Source organism: Penaeus monodon, unplaced genomic scaffold, assembly GCF_015228065.2.
Source record: "Penaeus monodon isolate SGIC_2016 unplaced genomic scaffold, NSTDA_Pmon_1 PmonScaffold_9458, whole genome shotgun sequence".
Classification (NCBI taxonomy): domain Eukaryota; kingdom Metazoa; phylum Arthropoda; class Malacostraca; order Decapoda; family Penaeidae; genus Penaeus; species Penaeus monodon.
In genome coordinates, this window is record NW_023664834.1 from 1 (window position 1) to 13437 (window position 13437).

A 13437-nucleotide genomic window follows, 5' to 3' on the forward strand; every position below is an offset into this window, starting at 1 on the left:
TTTTTTTTGTTTTTTTAAAAAAGTTTTTTTTTTTTTTATTCCTTTTTTTTAAAATTTCAAAAATTTTTTTTTGCCCCCGTGAAAAGTATAGTGAATTTTGCCCTAAAATCCAGAAAAATTAAAATATTTTGCAGAATTATATTCCCGATATAAAAATTTTGGGGGACCTCAACCATAAACGGATAGGACAATGCAATATCTAATCTGAATTCTTTTTCGAATTCATTCAAAATCGCGTTTTCATGCAGAAGAAATAAAATTTCAAAGATCCACTCGGTGTGGCGTTTCGCAGATTCAAGCATAGTCAAGTTTGTCCTTGATATACTGAAAAGAAAATGGTGCTCATGGTTTAGGTTTATGTTATCGTTTCCGCAGAGGATCTTTTCAAAATCCGAAAAATCTATGTGGCTTTTTCAGTGTGAAATTTCGGGAAAATGACTTTGGTAAGTTTTCGTTTAGTATTTGCATTTTTTTTTATCCTTGAGAACTTGACTTCCAAGTGTCAGAATTAATGTCATGAAACACGTCCCCCTCCCATCGGAAAGGACCTAGGGAACTTTCACAGTATGGAAAGAGTACCCATGTTGTTATCACAACTCCCTTCACTTAGTCCGGAAAAGTTTTAAAAAAGCTTACTTTTACATTACGAAGTGCGATAACTCCCTTCCATTGCCACGTAAAAGTCGAGTCACCGCCCCTGGCGATACCCCTAGGCACTGACTATGCCGCTACACCTCTGTACAGATTTTTTTTTCCCCCCAAATATGCTTGTAAGCGGGTAAAATACTGCCATTGCAATTTTCTTTTTTACAGCTTAATATGCATTCCCCAAATCTGCCCCCTTTTCTTTTAATTTTCTCTGCTTTAGCGTTTTGGTTTCTAACTCTTTTTTTCGTTCATTTTACTTATCCGCTCTTAAAACACGTTTTGTTGTTTTTGTTCCCCCGTCATTCTCATTTTGTATAGTCACATAAAATGAAATTTCATCTGCTTCCCCTTTGTCCCTAACACATGACTGTTATACTTTATATTTTTCAGATAATCTTTATTTTTGTCTTTTCTCGATTTGCCCTTTTCCCCCTTTATCACCGATGCTTTGCTTCATTTTCCCCTATCTCTTCCCGTTCGTTATCTAAACCCGACGTTGACCAGTTTAGCCTCTCCCTTGGCAAAAAGAACCATCCCTGATTTCAAGCCATTATGTATCCCTAGTAAATACTATTCTCTTGAAGGTGTCAATTAGTGCCTCATATGTCATGCTTTGCCCAATTTCATTGCTTGCTTATTTGGGATGACAATAATTTTCGCGATTACATTAATGCGCCGGGGCATTAACTTCGCATTGAGTGGTGCAAAAAATTTTCCTTACTAGATCATTAGTTATCTCCCCGTTGTAGCAAATCGAAAAAATGCTAATAAAAACCACTATGAAAACGTTGCACCAGATTAAAAAAATTTTTTCAATATTTAAAAAAAAACATAAAATTCAGTGGAGTTCTCACTAGGGTTTTTTTACACAACCAAAAGGGGAATTTTTTTGCCTTATATCTACTTAATTCATACTTTATCCCCGTATAGACTCGTAAATGTTAACAATGAACTTCAAAAAACGAGCGAAATGGCAGAGCTACACACCTGGTTGTCTTCCCACCTAGGGTTAGCGTCCGTCGCCACGTGAAAGAGTAAACACCCGAGGAACCCTTTTTACTTAAGTGTTTTGCCCCCGGGCCCCACAACATGTATCTTAAAAAATTTTAGCGTTGTTTTGTTTTCCCGTTAAATTCGCTCGTGTATTTTTAGATATTATGACACTCGTTTTACTAAAGAAGTGACTTAATTAAAACTAAAAGAATGGATTTTCAAAAATCTTTTTTTGTTTAACGGATTACTGTTTTGGCTAGTTATTAGCTGTCATGATTAAAGCGGTTTTCGAAATTAATAATTCAAAATTTCCGGGACAGTGTCCCCTATTGCATATGTTATAGCATTCGGTTAGACCAAAGCAGCGGGTAACAAAGAACAAAAGTTTTTTAAATTTAGACCCAACAATCCTTCGTACTTACAAGTCAGGGGTTTTTTGAGAGAACTCCGTATCTGAAGGTGGGGGTCTGCCTACTTCTCTTCCCATCCGTCTGACCCCACCCCTCTTGCCCCTCTGTGCATTGCGATCCCATACGAATTATGGGGATTAAATCGCCTCGAACCCTATACTGTCTCGCATAAAGCTCGCTATTTTTTTTTTCACCCATTTTTTCTCATAACCCAAGTACGTTTTTTCTTTGTAATAGGAAATAAAATGTTGACATCCATAATTTCTATCAATATTTTATATTTTTATATTAATATATATATTATATATATTAAATATATATATATATTTTATATATATAATATATTAAATATATTATATATATTAAATTTTCAAAAAAAAAAAAAACCTTTTAGAGAAAAACTTTTGTTTTTTCATATCTTGCATTTCCCTCTTCCCGTTTACTCTCTTTCTTACCTTTATGTGCTATATTACAAAAATGCCACACATACTCACATAAACACACACACACCTTACGATTCCCGCACGATCACACAAAAAAAATGAAACCAACACGAATCAATACTACATAAATTATATATTTTTTTGTATTGCATGTGTATGTGTGTGTGTGTGTGGTGGTGGTTGTGTGTGTGGTTTTGGGGTGTTTTTGGGTGTGTTTTTGTATGTTTTTGTTTTTTTATGATATGTTTTGTGTTGTTAGGTTGGGCTGTATGTATATGTATGTATGTAAGTTTGTATGTACGTATGTTTGTGTGTGTGTGGTGTTTAAAATATATTTTTTAATATATTTATATATATATATATATTATTATTAATATTATGTGTTTGTGTGTTGTGGGTGTGTGTGTGTGTGTTTTTAAAATAAATCGCACACATCTATTATATAATAAATTATTAATAAAATTATTTATATATTATATTATATTTTTTTTTGGTGTGTGTGTGTTTGTGTGTTGTGTGTGTTTTTGTGGGGTGTGTTTGTGTGTGTGTGTGTGTGTGTGTGTGGTGTGTGTGTGATTATATACAAAACCAGCCACCTCATTTTTATATTATTTAAAATTTTATAATATATATATATTATATATAATAAAAAAAATATAAAAATATAAAATATATATTAATAATATAAAATTATTGTGGGGTGTGTGTTTTGGTGTGTGTTTTTGTGGTGTGTTTGTGTGTGTGTGTGTGTGTGTGTGGGGGTGGGGATATAAAAACAATACCACACACTCATATTAAAATAAAATATTTTAATATATTTTATTATATATATATTATATTTTGGTGTGGTGGTGTGTGTGTGTGGGGTGTGTGTGTGTTTGTGGTGTGTTTTTGTTTTGTGTGTGATAAAATTACAATACGCACACACTAAATTTAATATATGTGTGTGGTGTGTTTTGTTGTTTTTGGTTTTGTTGTTGTGTGGGTGGGGTGTTTTTTTGTTTTTGTTTTTTTTGTTTAATTTTTAAAAATGTGTGTGTGGGGGTTTTGTGGGGGTGTTTTGTGGTGTTTTGTTTTGTGTGTGTGTGTGTGTGTGTGTGTGGTGGGGTTTTTGTGGGTTTTGTGTGTGTGTGATAAAAATACAATACGCACCCCCTAAATTTTTTAATATATATTTTTATTATATAATATAATATAATATATAATATATTTTGTGTGTGTGTTTGTGTTGTGTGTGTGTGTGGTGTGTTGTGTGTGTATTTGGTTTTTTTTTTTGGTGGTGTGTGTTTGTGTGGTGTGTGTTGGTGTGTGGGTGTGGTGTGTGTGGTGTGTGGTGTGTGGTGGTGTGTGGGTTTTGGGGGTGGTGTGTTGGTGGGGTGTTGTGTGATAAGATATGCAATTGAACCTAAGCCATCTTTAAAATGTGTCATCGGTTTGACTCGACTGAGATTAGTCCTACCCAAACGGGGTGCCAGCCACAATTAACCTACGGAAAACCCGCGCCCCCGATGAGGAGGCCGGGGGCAGCCAGGTTCTTTCCGAAGCTTTTACAAAGAATGAAATGCAAGGGGTGTCCCCCCGTAAAATTTAATCTACCACTTCTTCACTTCCCCACTTCCCCTTCTCCCCCCCCCCCTTTTTTCACCTCTTACTTTTTGGGTTTTACTTACTTTTATTACAGGTGGGTCCTTTTAATTCGGACCTTTATCTGGATCAAATCACTCTCTAGGACCTTTCTTAGTCCCTAGCCGCGCCTTACCGCCTCACTTCGACGGCCCCAAAAAGGGATACACATACAGTTGGCTTTTCAAAAAGATATATCCTACAATTTTAAGATATGGGTCAAAAATTGATCTAATCTATTGGGGGAAAAAACACCCTCGGGAAAAAACAACTAGCATGAATAATTCAGCTATACCCAAAAATTTCTATCACTTTTTCCCCCAGTTTCCCGGGGCTCGGAAAAAAAAAAATCTTTGGGGTTTAAAATTTTAATTACCTCTTCATTCGCCCTTCCCTACAGCAAACACTGCGTTTTTTGCAGAAAAAACGGGGTTTATTCATTAAAAAAAGACAATGTAATTTGGAATTTATCTCTGGATTGTCCATCTACGTATCTTCCGTTTTAAATTCCACGTGCACCTACCCTTTATAGGGATGCGAGTTTTCTCCTTGAGGATTCACGTTAATTTTAGTAATTGTTTAAAACAACTAAGGGAGAGTAAAAAACAAAAAAATTGCCGAACTCTTTTCCTACGCCAAAGCCCTTTGAAACAATTGCAAAAAGGCCTCAGCATATTCCCCTTTTTTTTCTTGTTTTTCCCCTCGTTATTTTCCTTACACTTCTTCCCTTGAAGCAAGAACCCATGGCTCAGCTTGATACGTCTTTGCCGGGGATTACAATCTACGGTACCTGACATATGAAACAAATTTCCTGACAAAAAAAAAATCTACCTTATTCTGACATTCGGAATCACAACTCTTCAAAAAATACTGACAGGCTAATGAGTTTCTTATGAAAGTTTTGTTGACTGAAAGAAAAATGCCTGTAAAAAAAAATAAAATGATCTTTTTTTCGAAATCACTGTTTTTATTCAAGCAAGTGTTTTTTGTAACATCAAAAGGGTGAAAGAAAAACTATGCAGACCCTAAATGATTGAAGTTCTATATATGATTATCGTAAAAACAAAATATGAATTGTTCTTTCGTGCTATTAAACAGTAATTTAAAAGGGGCTGATTTCAAAGAGATTCATGATTACCTAAGTTCATTTGTGCTTTTCTACTGTGCTTTAAAGCGCCTCAAAAGCAAAAATAGCACAAGACAGGGTTTTAGCTGAAGGCCTGCACTTTAGCTTAGGAACGCCACCTTTGGCATAGGGAAACAGTTTTTATTCATTACATTTGAACAGGGACTTTCCAGATATATATTCCGTGTGATAGACTGTACAAGTATATCATTCAGAGAAAACATGAAGTCATAGGAGCACAAAATAAAGAAATGTAACAATTTTCTCAGACAAAACAGCAGCGTCGTTAAATCTACTTCATCTAAATATCTACTTGGTTCTTCCTGCCATTAATTGAAGTGCGGTAACAATCTCCGCCCCTCAGTGCCATTTTTAGAAAAAAGGAAGAAATGCACAGGACACGGTAGCACCTTCTAAGTGAATCAGTATATTCTCGAAGGACGCGAGGACCTCCACAAAGGGTTTTCGGGAGACCGAAATTGAAGTCCAAAATTAAGTCCCTGTGATGTTCATAGGCGCCTCTGAAGATGTGTTAGAGTAGAGGGTGGTCAGGAGGTCCTGGCAAGTAGCAGTATCTTGCATAGAAAGGGTCAGTGATGCAGTGACTCTTGATTGCCATACATGTTGATCCTAGAAACGTCAGCTTTTAAGTTCGAATGTATTCTCTTGTTTTCGGACTGTCGCTTCTAAAATGCCTTCACCTGTGGAGGAAGAAAAAGGATTTGCAATAAAGTTTTTTTTTATAGAAGCAGGAGATCGAGTGAAATGGTCTGTGTATACATCTTTTCTGTACAGTTTTATTAGTTACTGCCAGTAGATATTGACCTACTTTAATTCTGGAAGTGCAGTCCGAACACAAATGTATCGATATATTGATTAAAAAAATTAATAAATGCGTTTATTTATTTTCTTCAGTTTGCTTCCCATGAAACCTTCAAGAGTGTGACGAGACCCTTGACTCTTATAATAGCCCTGATCTTTGTCAACTTTTTTTTTCATTTTACAATACAGAGCAAATTTTAAATTTTATGAAAAAGTTTTACATTTTAGTTTTGTTTTGTGTGCTGTTGGGTTATTTTTTTTTTTTGCATTTTTTTTATTTTGTTGTTATGTTCTTGTTATAAGTGATTTCATTAAAATTAATATATAAAATAATATACATAATATAAAATTATTTTTTAAAAAAAACTTTAAAAATTTTAAAATTTTTAAAAAAAAATTTAAAAATTTAAAAATAAAAAATGTAAATTATAATATTAAAAAAACAAATTTAAATTAAAAATTTTAAAATTCTTTGAAAAATTTTTTTACAAAAACATTTCCCCAAAAAAAAAACAATTTTAAAAGGGGAAAAAAAAAAAAAATTTATAAATTTTAAAATTTTTAAAAAATTTTTAAAATAAAAAATCCCTTTTTCTAAAACAAAATTTTTAAATTTAAAAAAATTTTTATAAAATTATATAAAAAAAAATATTAAAAATATTAAAAATATGAGGCAGTGGCAATTGGAGGTTAAAAAGTTCCTTGCCCCAAGGGAAAACAACGCGGCTGGTCGTGACTCGAACCCTCGACTCCAGATTGCCGTCGTGATTTTTTTTTTTTTTTTTTTTTTTTTTTTTTTTTTTTTTTTTTTTTTTTTTTTTTTTTTTTTTTTTTTTTTTTTTTTTTTTTTTTTTTTTTTTTTTTTTTTTTTTTTTTTTTTTTTTTTTTTTTTTTTATTTCCTTGATCACCTTTAACCATTAAAAAAAAATTTACTTTTAAATATTTCCAATATATTTTACTTGGAAAAATTTAGAAGCCGGGGGTCCATTGCTTCCCCCCGTCCAACGCGCCCTTCTCCTTGGGCGGGCCGATTGTCCCCGTTCTTTTTCAACAGGGAATCCTCTGCCTAAGGGAACCGCCTCGGGACCGACCTAACAGAGGGAAGAGACACGCCAACCCAGGCCAGCGCCACAGGGTAGCTCAATGTTAAGGAAAAAAAGGGCTTTGGGGTTAATAATTATTAAAATAAACCACAACCACACCCCCACACACACCAACCATTTATATTTATATTTATGTATATACTTTCTTAAATATTTTATAATATATACACAACACAACACAACACACAACACACACACAATACATAAAATTATATTTTATATATATATATATATATATATATTATATTTTAAATTTTACACACACACACACACACACCACCACACACACACACACACACACACACACACACCCACTCACTACCACACTCACCACCTCCCCACTCACACTCACATCACACTCACCACACTCACACTACACACTCACACACCCACACTCACACACACACTCACACCCACACAAAACACACACAACCCACACTAAATATCAATAATAAAACAATATAAACGTAAAACATATAATACTCCCAACATACATACATACATACAACTAACATAACATACATCCATACATAATACATACAACAAAACAAACAACACCACAACACACCACACACACACACACACACCCACACACACACACACACACACACACACCCCCACCACGCATTGCTTGGCATAAAATCAGTAGAGCTCAGTCTTACCTGGCATAGCCCATGAAAAAACAAAGAATTGTGAGCATGTTCTTTATGGTGCCTTTGTGACTCGCCCCGATCTGTCCTCTGACCACCTGTCAATGAAAGACTTTATGTAGATCGACATTACAGTAATCCTCACCCACTCAGTCATTCTTCAACTCACTCAGAATAATCGTATCCTAAAAATCGAGATAATTCAAACTACAACCCAAGTTAATTCTCTTTTGATCTCACTACAGTTATAAACAGCAGCAGAAGAAGAAAAAAAAACACTTACCTAAAGCGCACCCGTTTATTATCCTTACCTGTACAGCATGTAACTTCATACACTCCGGAAAAGCCGTCATTCCGAAGTTGAGCTGATCCACAACGTACTCCGCCGCATCGTGAAGGCGAGGGTCGTCGGGCTCCACTTGGCTCGAGTGCTCACAGGAACAGTAGTGGTCAGGGATGGTGGCGTCCTCGCAAGTCCTGTTGATTGGGATCTCCTGAAACAAACTCTGGCCATGTCGAGGCGTCCTGGGGGATTTAAAACAGCCAAATAAGTACACCTTTTGCTTGAGAGAAGCTATTTTACCATATTTTTTTAGATTAACAACAATTAATGGCAAAGTTCGACTAAAACTTAAAATCCCAGTGCAAATATGAATGTTATGTAGTGCACTGTTGTTTCGTTTATTATCAATGACGTTTCATATCACGATTTGTATAACAGATGCATGGACTTATTAGGAAATGCAAGTAAACTGGAAATATTCATTCCAAGAAAGCAACCTCAATGGTTTACCTGGAGTTGCTTCCATATGAGCCAGTCAAGATGTCTGTCAAAGTTGCATAGAAGTCAAGTTTGATACGAGTCTTTTCCGTTTTGGTGTTGAGGTTTTTTCCAGGTTCAGGGTACTTCTCCTTGAACCATGGGGAAACAGCACAAAGAATTATGCATCTCTCCTCTAACAGGCCAGCGTAGGCCCAGTCTGATGTCTCCAAACCTGATTCATGGTCACTGATGAAGAAGAGTATGGGTGGTCCAACACGCCACTCTCATTTAGTTTTCTCAGATACTCGACCCGAAGGAAGATCAGTGGCTGATGCCCATTCGACTTCGTCGTGTGTTATGCCTGTGTTCCAGTAATAGGAAATATACGGTGTGTCTCGGAATGTATTTGCAACAGCCAGTGAGTAATCATGGATAACTGATATGCTCTTTTCTCCTCCCAAACAAAGTACAAAGCTTCCAGACAGCCCTGCATGGTGTTTTTGTGTATGTGTGAGAAAAAATAACATAAAGCCGGTTGTAATAGTCAGTGGGCTCTTTTAAAAAACCCATACCCATTGTAATGAAAAATCCGGGAATAAGGGTCATCTTCCCCATACACTGTAATATATCCTGCGTCAGAGAAATTCTTTCCCGATGAGGGGGCAGTCGTCAAATTTCGTACGTTTTTGGCTGACCGATCTCAGTCAGCTCCTTCTCAGTTAGCCCATCCCGAGAAGCGGCCATGTTGGGGTTGGTGTTTTTCGGCCACTTTGTTGAAGGCTTGGAAGTCGAGAGCGCCAAGCTCATCCTTCAGAAGTGAACGTTTTTGGGCATGTTTCGTCGCATGTTGGCGCGAGACCCCAGAGTCGATGCCCATGATCAAGACACTTAGCATGTCTCGTCGTTGTCCAGCATGTTCTTTCTGTGAGAAGGGAAGGAAAGGAAAGATGTAAAAGATATCATTAACATTCCTAAAAATAACAACCATTATATGTGTTTTTAGTCGAGAAGGTACACCTCATTTTCCACAGATTTCCCAAGTTCAAATACTGTATTGGAAATTCTTAAACACCAGTACAAGAGTCAACAATGTTTCCATCATCAGGCTTAGCATATTGTTATCCGTTACATGTGCTTCTTGAACTATCATGCCCCTGATTAATTTATTAGCCACAAAGTCGACCTTCTGCGTTTAGACCTAAAAATGGAATCACTGTTGACTTTAAGACTGACTGTGTAGATCTTTGGGTTTATAAAGGGGTTATTTTCTGTCATGCCAGTACACTCCCATCCTCTCACATTAACTTATCCATACGGTATTACTATGGTAGGAAACCAGTGCCAAATATTGGGCGATTATCCTGTGGGAGAGTGACGTTCCATGTCATTGTTTTGTGTAACTGTGACAAAGTACATTAAGAATGTGACCCTGCTTCCCCCTACACTGTTTTATGAAAATGTACATACGTGGCAAATGTGTGGTAAAAAAAAATTTGTTTTTTATCTGGTGAAAAAAATATACTGTGCATTCTTAACACGTGATTGATGTGACCCTGGGTGTAAGGAACAATCACACGATCTTTACTCTACTTTCCAAGTTACCGATTCACATCAGTGATGAATAAATACCAAAACCAAAAACAAAAGATTTACATAGACGTTTTTGAAGATTCTGATACTAATACGCAGGTTTCTGTTTAAGAATAGCAGCTGAAGAAGCAGGCGATCGGCCCTTCAAAAAGAGACCAGCGAATCAGCTGACAGACGACTGGAGGCGGAAAATGGAGATGATAGAGGACTTTCTGAAAAACCTGCAGTCAAATCTTTTCTACAAATCCGGTTGTTAATTCCATCTACAACTTATAGTTATTATTTAAATACCCGTGGTTTGGTGATATGTATGTTTTCCTTAGTTGCAACTGATATTCTATAAGCAAAGAGATTTAATGAGAGGTCGTTACACAAAAAAAAATGTATTAGAGAAAGTAGGTATAGTGGTTTGATATATTAAATACTGAACATAAATTTAAAACATAATGCTTTAATTGAACCAAGTAAGTACTAAGGCCAATATAACAGCTGTCTATCTGAAACTTTTATAATATACGTTTACAGTGAAGAGAAAATTTCCTTGTTAGCAAGAATCACTGAAAAGTACAGCTGAAGCCTCCTGTTTTACTTTCACACACTTGGAGATTCCTATCATAAATTATAAATAAGTATAAGGAATCGAAGATAGAGGAAAATCAAATCATAGATTTAATAATTTGTATGTGTAACAATGCATCTATATGCATTTAAACTATATATTTCTGAAATAAATTTGTTTGGAAATATACATATCTAACATGTAATTTATCTGGTCAAAGATAGCATCGCAATCATTTTTTTCAGTACAGTTATATATACACATAAGCATAAATTAAATAATGCAATATACTTTTAACAACAAACAAACAATTTATTTTACCCTCAAAAAATAATTGCGCTTGAATAAGACCTTGAATAAAACGCGAAATAATTTGAGACACGATTTTTTTCTTTAAAATGGCGACGAAGGGAGAAAGAAGACCTAGAATGGAGCCAGACTTTACCTGAAACCTTTCCCTCTTCTCCTTCGCCCTCCCGCGGCTGAAGGAAATAATGGACTGTCTGGTAAATTTTGTAAATCCTCCCGTGGCAGGTGACCATCACACCGTCCTCGCCCAGTTCTGTGCTGGGGGATTTCAGGGGGATTTTCTTCTTTAGCCCTAGAGGTGGTGGGGAGAGATAAGATTATCGTTATTAAAAAAAAAAAAAATTTATATATATATATTTTATATTTAATTAATATATATATATCTATACTATAATATATTATATATTTATAATATTATATATTTATATATATAGTAATTTATATATATAATAAAATATATATATTTTATTTGTTGTGTGTGGGTGTGTGTGTGTGTGTGTGTGGGTGTGTGTGTGTGTGTGTGTGTGGTTTTGTGTGTGGGGTGTGGGGGGGTGTGGTGTGTGTTGTTCGGTATGTAACACACACACACAAACATGTATATATTATATATATATATCTATAATATATATATAGACTATAAATATATAATATATACACAATATATATTATATATAAATATATTTTAATATTAATATTACAAATATATACACTATTATATTTCAATTATATAAAATATATTATATATATTTATTTTATTATATATAATATATCCAAATTATATTTTCCAAAAAATATTCTTATATAAAATATATATATAATAGTAAATATTACACAAATATATAAAACAATATATAATATATATATATTATAGAATAATATTATATTATAATTATATACACAAATAGATATATACAATATATAGATAATAAGTATAATATATATATATATAATACATATTAACACAATATTTTATATACAATGATATAATATATATATTATATTAATATATATAGATAATAAATAATATAATATATATAAATAATATAATATATACAATATATATATACAATTATATTATATATAATATAAATATTTATATATATATAATATATAAATATATATAATAATATAAAATATATATTATAGTTATAATAAATATATTATATAAAATATATAAAATATATATATATTATAAATATATATACATTTGTAAGTAAAGTCAGTCAACTTTCACATGGTGTTTATGGGTGTTATCTGTTGCGTGTTTTTTTCTTTCTTTCTTTCTTTCTTTCTTTTTTTCCCTTTTCCTTTTTTTAAGCAAAATCGGTGAATGAATACGCACGTTGAGAATAAAATTTTCAGATAATATTCACCGTTATTAATTTGACAGTTCTTTCGTGAAAAAAAATTCTGCTTTATATTTCAACTCCAAGAAATTTCTAAAATCATCAGCAAATAACTTAAAAATAGAAAGAAAGAAAAGATTGAAAGATCTGAATTCTTTCTTTATTACATCATTTGCTGTGAAAATTTACGCACTGCTAATCTCAGCAAGAATATATCTTTGCAATACACTGTGAAGACCCAAAATGAACCTTAATAAAGAAAAATTAACCATTGTTCTGCAAGGAATAACCAACTTTTCCAACGCCGTGACTGTCCACCCCGCGATTTCCATTTGGTTTTAATAAATTCGACAAAATCGACTTCGTGTTTGACAAACCCCGGGAGAACGGAGGAAACAACTGTTTGAAGGAATCTTTCTCATGATTGATGATTTTTTTTTTTTTTTTAAAAACTGTTTGAAGGTAGTCTTCCTCAGGAACGAGATTTTTTTTTAAATGCCCTGTCCCCACAAGGGGTTTGGGGTCAGGGGTATCCATGATTTTCCCCGGAATTTGAGCGGTTTCCCTTGCCTTCCGCCCGGTTTTTTTTCGAGTCACATCTCATTTACCGGGTTTTGGGACCGGCACTGACTTGGGGGGCTTGCCCACCCCGCGGCTAGGCAGGGAATCGAGTGAAGTTCCTTCCCAAGAAACAACGCGCCGGCCGGGGGCTCGAACCCCCGAACCCCGATTTTCCGCGTGACAGTCCGATGCTTTAATACTCGGCCACCGCGCCCTTATGATAAAAAACGTTTTTTTAAAAAACCCTAAAATAACAATGGCATTATAATGTGGATTCACTAGGAAGACATTTTTAGAAAAAAAAATTATTTTTTAAAAAAGGAACGAAAACCCCTCAACCCAAACTAACTCTTATTTCCATAACATCGAGAGAAAAAGTGGTCAAATTATTTAAAGAGAAACAATGTAACATAAAAAAAAAAAAAAAAACCAAAAAAAAAAATTTTAAAAAGAGACAAAAAAAAAAAAATTTTACACCCCCCAATTTTTT

At 34.1% G+C, this 13437-nt stretch overlaps 1 pseudogene; it reads right to left on the minus strand.

Moving 5' to 3' along the window:
• Window positions 1-173: 173 nt before the first annotated feature.
• Window positions 174-11332, minus strand: LOC119572065 (annotated as a pseudogene).
• Window positions 11333-13437: the final 2105 nt, after the last annotated feature.